The sequence below is a fragment of the Oncorhynchus keta genome, unplaced genomic scaffold (assembly GCF_023373465.1).
Source record: "Oncorhynchus keta strain PuntledgeMale-10-30-2019 unplaced genomic scaffold, Oket_V2 Un_contig_18266_pilon_pilon, whole genome shotgun sequence".
NCBI classification, from domain to species: Eukaryota; Metazoa; Chordata; class Actinopteri; order Salmoniformes; family Salmonidae; genus Oncorhynchus; species Oncorhynchus keta.
Genome location: NW_026280834.1, coordinates 77,848 through 89,360, shown reverse-complemented (window position 1 = coordinate 89,360; position 11,513 = coordinate 77,848). Strand labels below are relative to the sequence as shown.

Sequence of the window (11,513 nt, the reverse complement as noted above, 5' to 3'; positions counted from 1 at the left end):
TGGAAGGCTTTCCACTAGATGTTGGAACATTGCTGCTATAACAGCCTCCATTCTTCTGGGAAGGCTTTCCACTAGATGTAGGAACATTGCTATAACAGCATCACTCTTCTGGGAAGGCTTTCTAGATGTTGGAACATTGCTGCTATAACAGCCTCCATTCTTCTGGTGAAGGCTTTCCACTAGATGTTGGAAATTGCTGCTATAACAGCTCCACTCTTCTGGGAAGGCTTTCCACTAGATGTTGGAACATTGCTGCTATAACAGCCTCCATTCTTCTGGGAAGCTTTCCACTAGATGTTGGAACATTGCTGCTATAACAGCCTCCATTCTTCTGGGAAGGGACTAGATGTTGGAACATTGCTGCTATAACAGCCTCCATTCTTCTGGGAAGCTTTCCACTAGATGTTGGAACATTGCTGCTATAACAGCCTCCACTCTTCTGGAATTTCCACTAGATGTTGGAACATTGCTGCTATAACAGCCTCACTCTTCTGGGAAGGCTTTCACTAGATGTTGGAACCCCTTTGCTGCTATAACAGCCTCCACTCTTCTGGGAAGGCTTTCCTCTAGATGTTGGAACATTGCTGCTATAACAGCCTCCACTCTTCTGGGAAGGCTTTCCACTAGATGTTGGAACATTGCTGCTATAACAGCCTCCACTCTTCTGGGAAGGCTTTTTCCACTAGATGTTGGAACATTGCTGCTATAACAGCCTCCACTCTTCTGGGAAGGCTTTCCACTAGATGTTGGAACATTGCTGCTATAACAGCCTCCACTCTTCTGGAAGGCTTTCCACTAGATGTTGGAACATTGCTGCTATAACAGCCTCCACTCTTCTGGGAAGGCTTTCCACTAGATGTTGGAACATTGCTGCTATAACAGCCTCCACTCTTCTGGGAAGGCCTTCCACTAGATGTTGGAAGGTCATCTGGGAAGGCTTTCCAAGATGTTCCACACTGCTCTATAACAGCCTCCCACTCTTCTGGGAAGGCTTTCCACTAGATGTTGGAACATTGCTGCTATAACAGCCTCCCCTTCTGGGAAGGCTTTCCACGAGATGTTGGAACATTGCTGCTATAAAAACAGCCCCACTCTTCTTTACAGGGAAGGCTTTCCACTAGATGTAAATGGAACATTGCTGCTATAACAGCCTCCACTCTTCTGGGAAGGCTTTCCACGAGATGTTGGAACATTGCTGCTATAACAGCCTCTGCTTTCCACAGCTGTGATTGTTGGAACATTGCTGCTCAAAACAGCCTCCACTCTTCTGGGAAGCCCTTTCCACTAGATGCTGGAACATTGCTGCGCTATAGCCACAAGAATAGTGGTCGGGCACTGATGTTGGGGATTAGGCCTGGCTCACCTTGTCGTCCAACATGCTGCCTGAATAGCCAGTTGACCTTCTGAGGCAGAGCTCTGTATAGGCCAGTCAGATCTTGCACATAGCTGATATAGACAAACCGGGGCAGCTCTGTACTCTTTAGCCAGTCGGGGGCATTGTCATGCCAGTGAAATGTTGGAACATTGCCCCAAAGCCCTGGACAGAGACAAACCCAGCTCTGATGAATATAATGCCAGTCGACCCGGTATCATCCTGGACAGGGCTAGCCCCAGTCTCATAACATCCTGCTGCCTAGTAACAGCCTCCACATCTGGAAGGGAAAGCCCAGTCTGATGAGGAACATTGCTGCTATAACATCCTGGACAGCTCTTCAGGGCATAGCCCAGTATCCACTAGATCCTGGAACATTGCCCTGATAACCAGTCCCCAGCTCTTCTGGGCATAGCCTGGTTCCAGTAGACAACGTTGGAGTCTCATAACATGCCTGGTACAGCCAGTCACTCCAGCTCTGATGAATACTGCTCCACTAGACCCGGTAACATAGCTGGACATAACAGCCCAGTCTCTAACATCCTGGAAAGGCTTTCCCCTAGTCTCATTGGAACATTGCTGGACATAGACAGCCCCAGCTCTTCTGGAAAGGCTAATGCTAGTCGACCGGGGCAGCTAACATTGCCTGGACAGAGACGACCCCAGCTCTTCCTGGACAGAGACAACTGCTTTCCTGAACAGATGTTGACCCCAGCTCTTGCATAACATAGCCCTTAGATAGCCAGTCGACAGCCTCCAGCTCCTAACATTCCTGGATAGCCAGTTGACAGCCCCAGTTGCTATAACAGCCTCCATGGACAGGGACAAGCCCAGTCAGCCATAACATCCTGGAACATAGCCCTGCTATAACCCGGGGCAGCTCTCCTAACATCCTGGACTAGCCAGACAAAGGCAGCTCATAACCACCCTGGATAGCCAGTCGAACAGCTCTGCTGGGCTATAATGCTCAGTCGACCCTCTTGTAAGCCTTTCCACTGGACAAAACATTGCCCAGTCTATAACATCCTGGACTTCTGGGAACCCCCAGTCTGATGAATTGGTATAGCCAGTTGACTGCTAGCCCTGGATAGCCTTGACCGGGGCAGCTCTTCAGGCAAGCCCTTTAGCCAGTCGATGGTGGAGCTCTACATCCATAGCCCTGAGTATACAGTTGACCTCCAGCTCTAGCAGGGCATAGCCCTGGGTAAGCCAGTCCTGGACAAGCTCTTGCAGATAGCCCCTGAGTATAGCATTCGACCGTGCATCCTGGGGCATAGCCCCAGTATAGCCATAACAGCTCTAGCAGGGCATAGCCCTGAGTATAGCCAGTCGACCGGTTGGTATTTGAGCAGTGTATATATAGTGTATTCTGTTGAGGTTGAGGTTGAACTGCTAACACAAAGACTGGGTTTTCACAAAGAAAGGCATTTCACTGTATGTGACATTAAAACTTAAAAACCCTCACAAATAACCGACATGTGAATTAATGCTCAGCACGACCCGGTAACATCCTGGACAGAGACGAACCCAGTCTGATGAATTAATGCTCAGCACGACCCGGTAACATCCTGGACAGAGACGAACCCAGTCTGATGAATTAATGCTCAGCACGACCCGGTAACATCCTGGACAGAGACAAACCCAGTCTGATGAATTAATGCTCAGCACGACCCGGTAACATCCTGGACAGAGACAAACCCAGTCTGATGAATTAATGCTCAGCACGACCCGGTAACATCCTGGACAGAGACAAACCCAGTCTGATGAATTAATGCTCAGCACGACCCGGTAACATCCTGGACAGAGACGAACCCAGTCTCATAACATCCTGGACAGAGACAACCCCAGTCTCCTAACATCCTGGAAGAGACAACCCCAGTCTGATGAATTACTGCTCAGCACGACCCGGTAACATCCTGGACAGAGACAACCCCAGTATCATAACATCCTGGACTGCAACCCCAGTCTCCTAACATCCTGGACAGAGACAACGCCAGTCTCAAACATCCTGGACAGAGACAACCCCAGTCTGATGAATTACTGCTCAGCACGACCCGGTAACATGCTGGACAGAGACGACCCCAGTCTCATAACATCCTGGACAGAGACAACCCCAGTCTCATAACATCCTGGACAGAGACAACCCCAGTCTGATGAATTAATGCTCAGCACGACCCGGTAACAACCTGGACAGAGACAACCCCAGTATCATAACATCCTGGACAGAGACAACCCCAGTCTCCTAACATCCTGAACAGACGACCCCAGTCTCATAACATCCTGGACAGAGACAACCCCAGTCTCATAACATCCTGGACAGAGACAACCCCAGTCTCCTAACATCCTGGACAGAGACAACCCCAGTCTCATAACATCCTGGACAGAGACAACCCCAGTCTCCTAACATCCTGGACAGAGACAACCCCAGTCTCATAACATCCTGGACAGAGACGAACCCAGTCCCCAATGCTCAGCACGCCCCGGTAACATCCTGGACAAAGACAACCCCAGTCTCCTAACATCCTGGACAGAGACAACCCCAGTCTGATGAATTACTGCTTAGCACAACCTGGGTAACATCCTGACAGACAACCCCAGTATCATAACATCCTGGACAGAGACAACCCCAGTATCATAACATCCTGGACAGAGACAACCCCAGTATCATAACATCCTGGACAGAGACGACCCCAGTCTCATAACATCCTGGACAGAGACAACCCCAGTATCATAACATCCTGGACAGAGACAACCCCAGTCTCATAACATCCTGGACAGAGACAACCCCAGTATCATAACATCCTGGACAGAGACAACCCCAGTCTCCCTAACATCCTGGACAGAGACAACCCCAGTGTCATAACATCCTGGACAGAGACAACCCCAGTCTCCTAACATCCTGGACAGAGACAACCCCAGTCTCATAACATCCTGACAGAGACAACCCCAGTCTCATAACATCCTGGACAGAGACAACCCCAGTCTCATAACATCCTGGACAGAGACAACCCCAGTCTCATAACATCTGGACAGAGACACCCCAGTCTCCTAACATCCTGGACAGAGACAACCCCAGTCTCATAACATCCTGGACAGAGACAACCCCAGTCTTATAACATCCTGGACAGAGACAACCCCAGTCTCCTAACATCCTGTACAGAGACAACCCCAGTCTCCTAACATCCTGGACAGAGACAACCCCAGTCTCATAACATCCTGGACAGAGACAACCCCAGTCTCATAACATCCTGGACAGAGACAACCCCAGTCTCCTAACATCCTGGACAGAGACAACCCCAGTCTCACCCTTTATGACAGGATAAATAGGACCTGGTGACCAGCGATCCAACTGTAAGAAATGATTCCTGAAGTCCTCAGTGACACAGATCATTACTCAGCTCCAGGTGATGTCAACATTTGGTCCCGTCAAAGAGTTTCGGGAAGACGGACTCACCATTCACGATGACAAAAGACTGTCAGACAGACTGACTTCATGGCCATTCACCATGACAACAGACTGATTCAGACATCATGGCCATTCACCATGACAACAGACTGTCAGACTGACTGACTCAGACGTCATGGCCATTCACCATGACAACAGACTGTCAGACAGACTGACCAGACGCATGGCCATTCACCATGACAACAGACTGTTTGACTGACTGACTCAGACATCATGGCCATTCACCATGACAACAGACTGTCAGACAGACTGACTCAGACGTCATGACCATTCACCATGACAACAGACTGTTTGACTGACTGACTCCAGACATCATGGCCATTCACCATGACAACAGACTGTCAGACTGACTGACTCAGACGCCATGACCATTCACCATGACAACAGACTGGACTGACTGGATCAGACATCATGGCCATTCACCATGACAACAGACTGTCAGACAGACTGACTCAGGACGCCATGGCCATTCACCATGACAACAGACTGACTCAGACATCATGGCCATTCACCATGACAACAGACTGTCAGACAGACTGACTCAGACGTCATGACCATTCACCATGACAACAGACTGTCAGACAGACTGACTCAGACATCATGGCCATTCACCATGACAACAGACTGTCAGACAGACTGACTCAGACGTCATGGCCATTCACCATGACAACAGACTGTTAGACAGACTGACTCAGACGTCATGACCATTCACCATGACAACAGACTGTCAGACTGACTGACTCCAGACGTCATGGCCATTCACCATGACAACAGACTGTCAGACTGACTGACTCAGACGTCAGCGGCCATTCACCATGACAACAGACTGTCGAGACTGAGAGGACACATGGCCATTCACCATGACAACAGACTGTCAGACAGACTGACTCAGAGATGGCCATTCACCATGACAACAGACTGAGAGACTGACATGGCCATTCACCATGACAACAGACTGTCAGACAGACTGACTCAGACGTCATGGCCATTCACCATGACAACAGACTGACTCAGACATCATGGCCATTCACCATGACAACAGACTGTCAGACAGACTGACTCAGACGTCATGGCCATTCACCATGACAACAGACTGACTCAGACATCATGGCCATTCACCATGACAACAGACTGTCAGACAGACTGACTCAGACGTCATGGCCATTCACCATGACAACAGACTGACTCAGACGTCATGGCCATTCACCATGACAACAGACTGTCAGACAGACTGACTCAGACGTCATGGCCATTCACCATGACAACAGACTGAGAGACGGGCCATTCACCATGACAACAGACTGAGACAGACTGAGAGACGCCATGGCCATTCACCATGACAACAGACTGATAGAGAGAGGACAAGACGCCATGGCCATTCACTGGATGACAACAGACTGTCACCTTTTTCTGACTGCTGATGGCCATTCACCATGACAGACCCAACAGACTGACTCCATGACGTGGGCCATTCACCATGACAACAGACTGTCAGACAGACTGACTCAGACGTTCATGGCCATTCACCATGACAACAGACTGATCTCCATGACATCATGGCCATTCACCATGACAACAGACAGACAGACTGACCATGACGTCATGGCCATTCACCATGACAACAGACTGACTCAGACATCATGGCCATTCACCATGACAACAGACTGTCAGACAGAGACTCAGACGCCATGGCCATTCACCATGACAACAGACTGTCAGACAGACTGACTCAGACGTCATGGCCATTCACCATGACAACAGACTGTCAGACAGACTCAGAGCGAAGGCTCTGTGTAGGAAACTAACCTGGAGTCTTGAAATGCTCGTATCTTTAGTCTTGTAACTTCTCGACTTTGAGCAGCAGCAGGACCACGGCTCAGATCATAACTGCTTTGAAGTGGAAAACATGAAAGATGTTTCCTGCCCTCCCTTTCCTGCCCTCCCCTTCCCGTGTCCAAACAGCTGGAGAGGTGGATAGCAAGGACGAGAGAGAGCGAAAGAGAGGGAGGACGAGTGAGAGCGAAAGAGAGGGAGGACGAGTGAGAGAAAAGGAGAGAGCGAGAGCAAAAGAAGAAAGAGAGAGAAAGAGAGAGGAAAATCCTTTCTCATATAGAATGACAACAGAGATCTCCATGACTGGACCTTTCTCATATAGAATGACAACAGAGATCTCCATGACTGGGCCTTTCTCATACAGAATGACAACAGAGATCTCCATGACTGGGCCTTTCTCATATAGAATGACAACAGAGATCTCCATGACTGGGCCTTTCTCATACAGAATGACAACAGAGATCTCCATGACTGGGCCTTTCTCATATAGAATGACAACAGAGATCTCCATGACTGGACCTTTCTCATATAGAATGACAACAGAGGTCTCCATGACTGGGCCTTTCTCATATAGAATGACAACAGAGATCTCCATGACTGGACCTTTCTCATATAGAATGACAACAGAGATCCCATGACTGGGCCTTTCTCATAGAATGACAACAGAGATCTCCATGACTGGGCCTTTCTCATATAGAATGACAACAGAGATCTCCATGACTGGGCCTTTCTCATACAGAATGACAACAGAGATCTCCATGACTGGGCCTTTCTCATATAGAATGACAACAGAGGTCTCCATGACTGGGCCTTTCTCCTATAGAATGACTCTCTTAGTGTTGTGGTAACCATGAAATCATGGTCTCGTTTTATTCTAAAGGTATTTCTGACATTCATTACATCCTTGATTCAGGCCTGCTGTACTAGAACACTCGGGGATAACGCCTGCGGTTCTAGAACACTCGGGGATAACGCCTGCTGTTCTAGAACACTCTGGGATAAACGCCTGCCGCTCTAGAACACTCGGGGATAACGCCCGCTCTAGAACACTCGGGGATAACTCCTGCTGTTCTAGAACACTCGGGGATAACGCCTGCGGTTCTAGAACACTCGGGGATAACGCATGCCGCTCTAGAACACTCGGGGATAACTCATGCCGCTATAGAACACTCGGGGATAACTCATGCCGCTATAGAACACTCGGGGATAACTCCCGCTATAGAGTGTTGTGTATTGTGACACAGTGTGCATCGCTAGTTGAAGGTAACCTGTGGCAGTAGGTGGGTGTCATGTGTTTGGTGTATTATTTAAGAATGAACTAAGGACTAGTTTGTGCCTCTGTGGTGGTTTCATAGCCAGCTAACTCCTACATACAGTAGGTCATCCTACATACAGTTGGTCATCCTACATACAGTAGGTCATCCTACATACAGTTGGTCATCCTACATACAGTAGGTCATCCTACATACAGTAGGTCATCCTACATACAGTAGGTCATCCTACATTCAGTAGGTCATCCTACATTCAGTAGGTCATCCTACATACAGTTGGTCATCCTACATACAGTTGGTCATCCTACATACAGTAGGTCATCCTACATACAGTAGGTCATCCTACATACAGTAGGTCATCCTACATTCAGTAGGTCATCCTACATTCAGTAGGTCATCCTACATTCAGTAGGTCATCCTACATACAGTAGGTCATCCTACATTCAGTAGGTCACCCTACATACAGTAGGTCATCCTACATACAGTTGGTCATCCTACATACAGTAGGTCATCCTACATACAGTAGGTCATCCTACATACAGTAGGTCATCCTACATACAGTAGGTCATCCTACATACAGTTGGTCATCCTACATACAGTAGGTCATCCTACATACAGTAGGTCATCCTACATACAGTAAGTAGGTCATCCTACTGCACTCCAAAAGCCTTCTGTTCTTTCAACTGAATGTTTTAGTGCTCAGGTTAGGTAACAGAATGAGGTTGTCCTCTCTCCACCGTTGATATGTTTCCTAAAGCACGGAGCCGTTTACTCCCACAGTACATCTCTGTTCTCTTGTCAGCGTCATGTTCTACTGTTTTAACCTGCGGCCACTCTTATCATGTAGAGAAACACTTCACTCTGCCTGCTTGGAGAGATAGGGGGGGGGCTCTTCACTTTGGTCTCTCTCTCTCTCTCTCTCTCTCTCCGTTTTACACCATAATTTGCAAATATGTTCATTCAAAATCCTATAAATCCATTTTGTGGGCAGTGAGCACATAGCCTGTCTTCTTCTGAGTCTGTACAGTCAAAGCTTTCCTTAATTTTGTCTCAGTCACAGTGGTCAGGTATTCTGTCACTGTGTACTCTCTGTTTAGGGCCAAATAGCATTCTAGTTTGCTCAGTTTTTTGTTAATTACTTGACACATAGGAAATAATTATATTTTTTGGTTTCTCATGATTTGGTTGGGTCTAATTGTGTTGCTGTCCTGGGGCTCTGTGGGGTCTGTTTGTGTTTGTGAACAGAGCCCCAGGACCAGCTTGCTTAGGGACTCTTCTCCAGGTTCATCTCTCTGTAGGTGATGGCTTTGTTATGGAAGGTTTGTGAATCGCTTCCTTTTAGGTGGTTGTAGAATTTAACAGCTCTTTTCTGGATTTTGATAATTAGTAGAAGTAAAAGTAAATGTTGTCAAAAATATAAATAGTAAAGTACAGATACCCCAAAAAACTACTTAAGTAGTACTGTGAAGTATTTTGACTTAAGTAGTATCACTCCAGTACAGTTCTGATTTCAGGATGTAAGTCTTGGTGGAGCTCAAACTCAACATTATGTTTTATATACATGTCAGCAAAGCCACAAACACTAAACAATACATTAACTGCACTGTAACGGTGACAAACGGTGCCCACAAACTGTTATGGCCGACATAAAAGCTGTCCCAACAGCAGAGCTTCCTGTTCAACACCATAGAGTGAATCCTTACCACCACTACACCTGGCTATCAGCAGAGCTTCCTGTTCAGCACCATAGAGTGAATCCTTACCACTGCTACACCTGGCTATCAGCAGAGCTTCCTGTTCAGCACCATGGAGTGAATCCTTACCACCACTACACCTGGCTATCAGCAGAGCTTCCTGTTCAGCACCATAGAGTGAATCCTTACCACCACTACACCTGGCTATCAGCAGAGCTTCCTGTTCAGTACCATAGAGTGAATCCTTACCACTGCTAGACCTGGTTATCAGCAGAGCTTCCTGTTCAGCACCATAGAGTGAATCCTTACCACTGCTACACCTGGCTATCAGCAGAGCTTCCTGTTCAGCACCATAGAGTGAATCCTTACCACTGCTAGACCTGGTTATCAGCAGAGCTTCCTGTTCAGCACCATAGAGTGAATCCTTACCACAGCTACACCTGGCTATCAGCAGAGCTTCCTGTTCAGTACCATAGAGTGAATCCTTACCACCACTACACCTGGCTATCAGCAGAGCTTCCTGTTCAGCACCATAGAGTGAATCCTTACCACCACTACACCTGGCTATCAGCAGAGCTTCCTGTTCAGCACCATAGAGTGAATCCTTACCACAGCTACACCTGGCTATCAGCAGAGCTTCCTGTTCAGCACCATAGAGTGAATCCTTACCACCACTACACCTGGCTATCAGCAGAGCTTCCTGTTCAGCACCATAGAGTGAATCCTTACCACTGCTACACCTGGCTATCAGCAGAGCTTCCTGTTCAGCACCATGGAGTGAATCCTTACCACTGCTACACCTGGCTATCAGCAGAGCTTCCTGTTCAGCACCAGAGTGAATCCTTACCACTGCTACACCTGGCTATCAGCAGAGCTTCCTGTTCAGCACCATAGAGTGAATCCTTACCACTGCTACACCTGGCTATCAGCAGAGCTTCCTGTTCAGCACCATGGAGTGAATCCTTACCACTGCTACACCTGGCTATCAGCAGAGCTTCCTGTTCAGCACCAGAGTGAATCCTTACCACCACTACACCTGGCTATCAGCAGAGCTTCCTGTTCAGCACCATAGAGTGAATCCTTACCACGGCTACACCTGGCTATCAGCAGAGCTTCCTGTTCAGCACCATAGAGTGAATCCTTACCACTGCTACACCTGGCTATCAGCAGAGCTTCCTGTTCAGCACCATAGAGTGAATCCTTACCACCACTACACCTGGCTATCAGCAGAGCTTCCTGTTCAGCACCATAGAGTGAATCCTTACCACTGCTACACCTGGCTATCAGCAGAGCTTCCTGTTCAGCACCATAGAGTGAATCCTTACCACTGCTACACCTGGCTATCAGCAGAGCTTCCTGTTCAGCACCATGGAGTGAATCCTTACCACCACTACACCTGGCTATCAGCAGAGCTTCCTGTTCAGCACCATAGAGTGAATCCTTACCACCACTACACCTGGCTATCAGCAGAGCTTCCTGTTCAGCACCATAGAGTGAATCCTTACCACGGCTACACCTGGCTATCAGCAGAGCTTCCTGTTCAGCACCAGAGTGAATCCTTACCACCACTACACCTGGCTATCAGCAGAGCTTCCTGTTCAGCACCATAGAGTGAATCCTTACCACTGCTACACCTGGCTATCAGCAGAGCTTCCTGTTCAGCACCATAGAGTGAATCCTTACCACTGCTACACCTGGCTATCAGCAGAGCTTCCTGTTCAGCACCATGGAGTGAATCCTTACCACCACTACACCTGGCTATCAGCAGAGCTTCCTGTTCAGCACCAGAGTGAATCCTTACCACCCCTACACCTGGTTATCAGCAGAGCTTCCTGTTCAGCACCATAGAGTGAATCCTTACCACTGCTACACCTGGT

At 48.2% G+C, this 11,513-nt stretch overlaps 1 long non-coding RNA gene across 2 annotated transcripts; it reads right to left on the bottom strand.

Annotated features, from left to right (window-relative positions):
* Positions 1–10,228: 10,228 nt before the first annotated feature.
* On the bottom strand, positions 10,229–11,247 carry LOC127920083 (uncharacterized). Of its 2 annotated transcripts, none has more exons than XR_008105064.1 (3): positions 11,153–11,247; positions 10,437–10,494; positions 10,229–10,316 (listed from the first exon to the last, which is right to left on the bottom strand). It is a non-coding gene; the product is annotated as an uncharacterized LOC127920083 (long non-coding RNA). The 2 variants fall into 2 exon arrangements; XR_008105063.1 differs by lacking the exon at positions 11,153–11,247 and adding an exon at positions 10,615–10,709.
* Between the last annotated feature and the right edge of the window lie 266 nt (positions 11,248–11,513).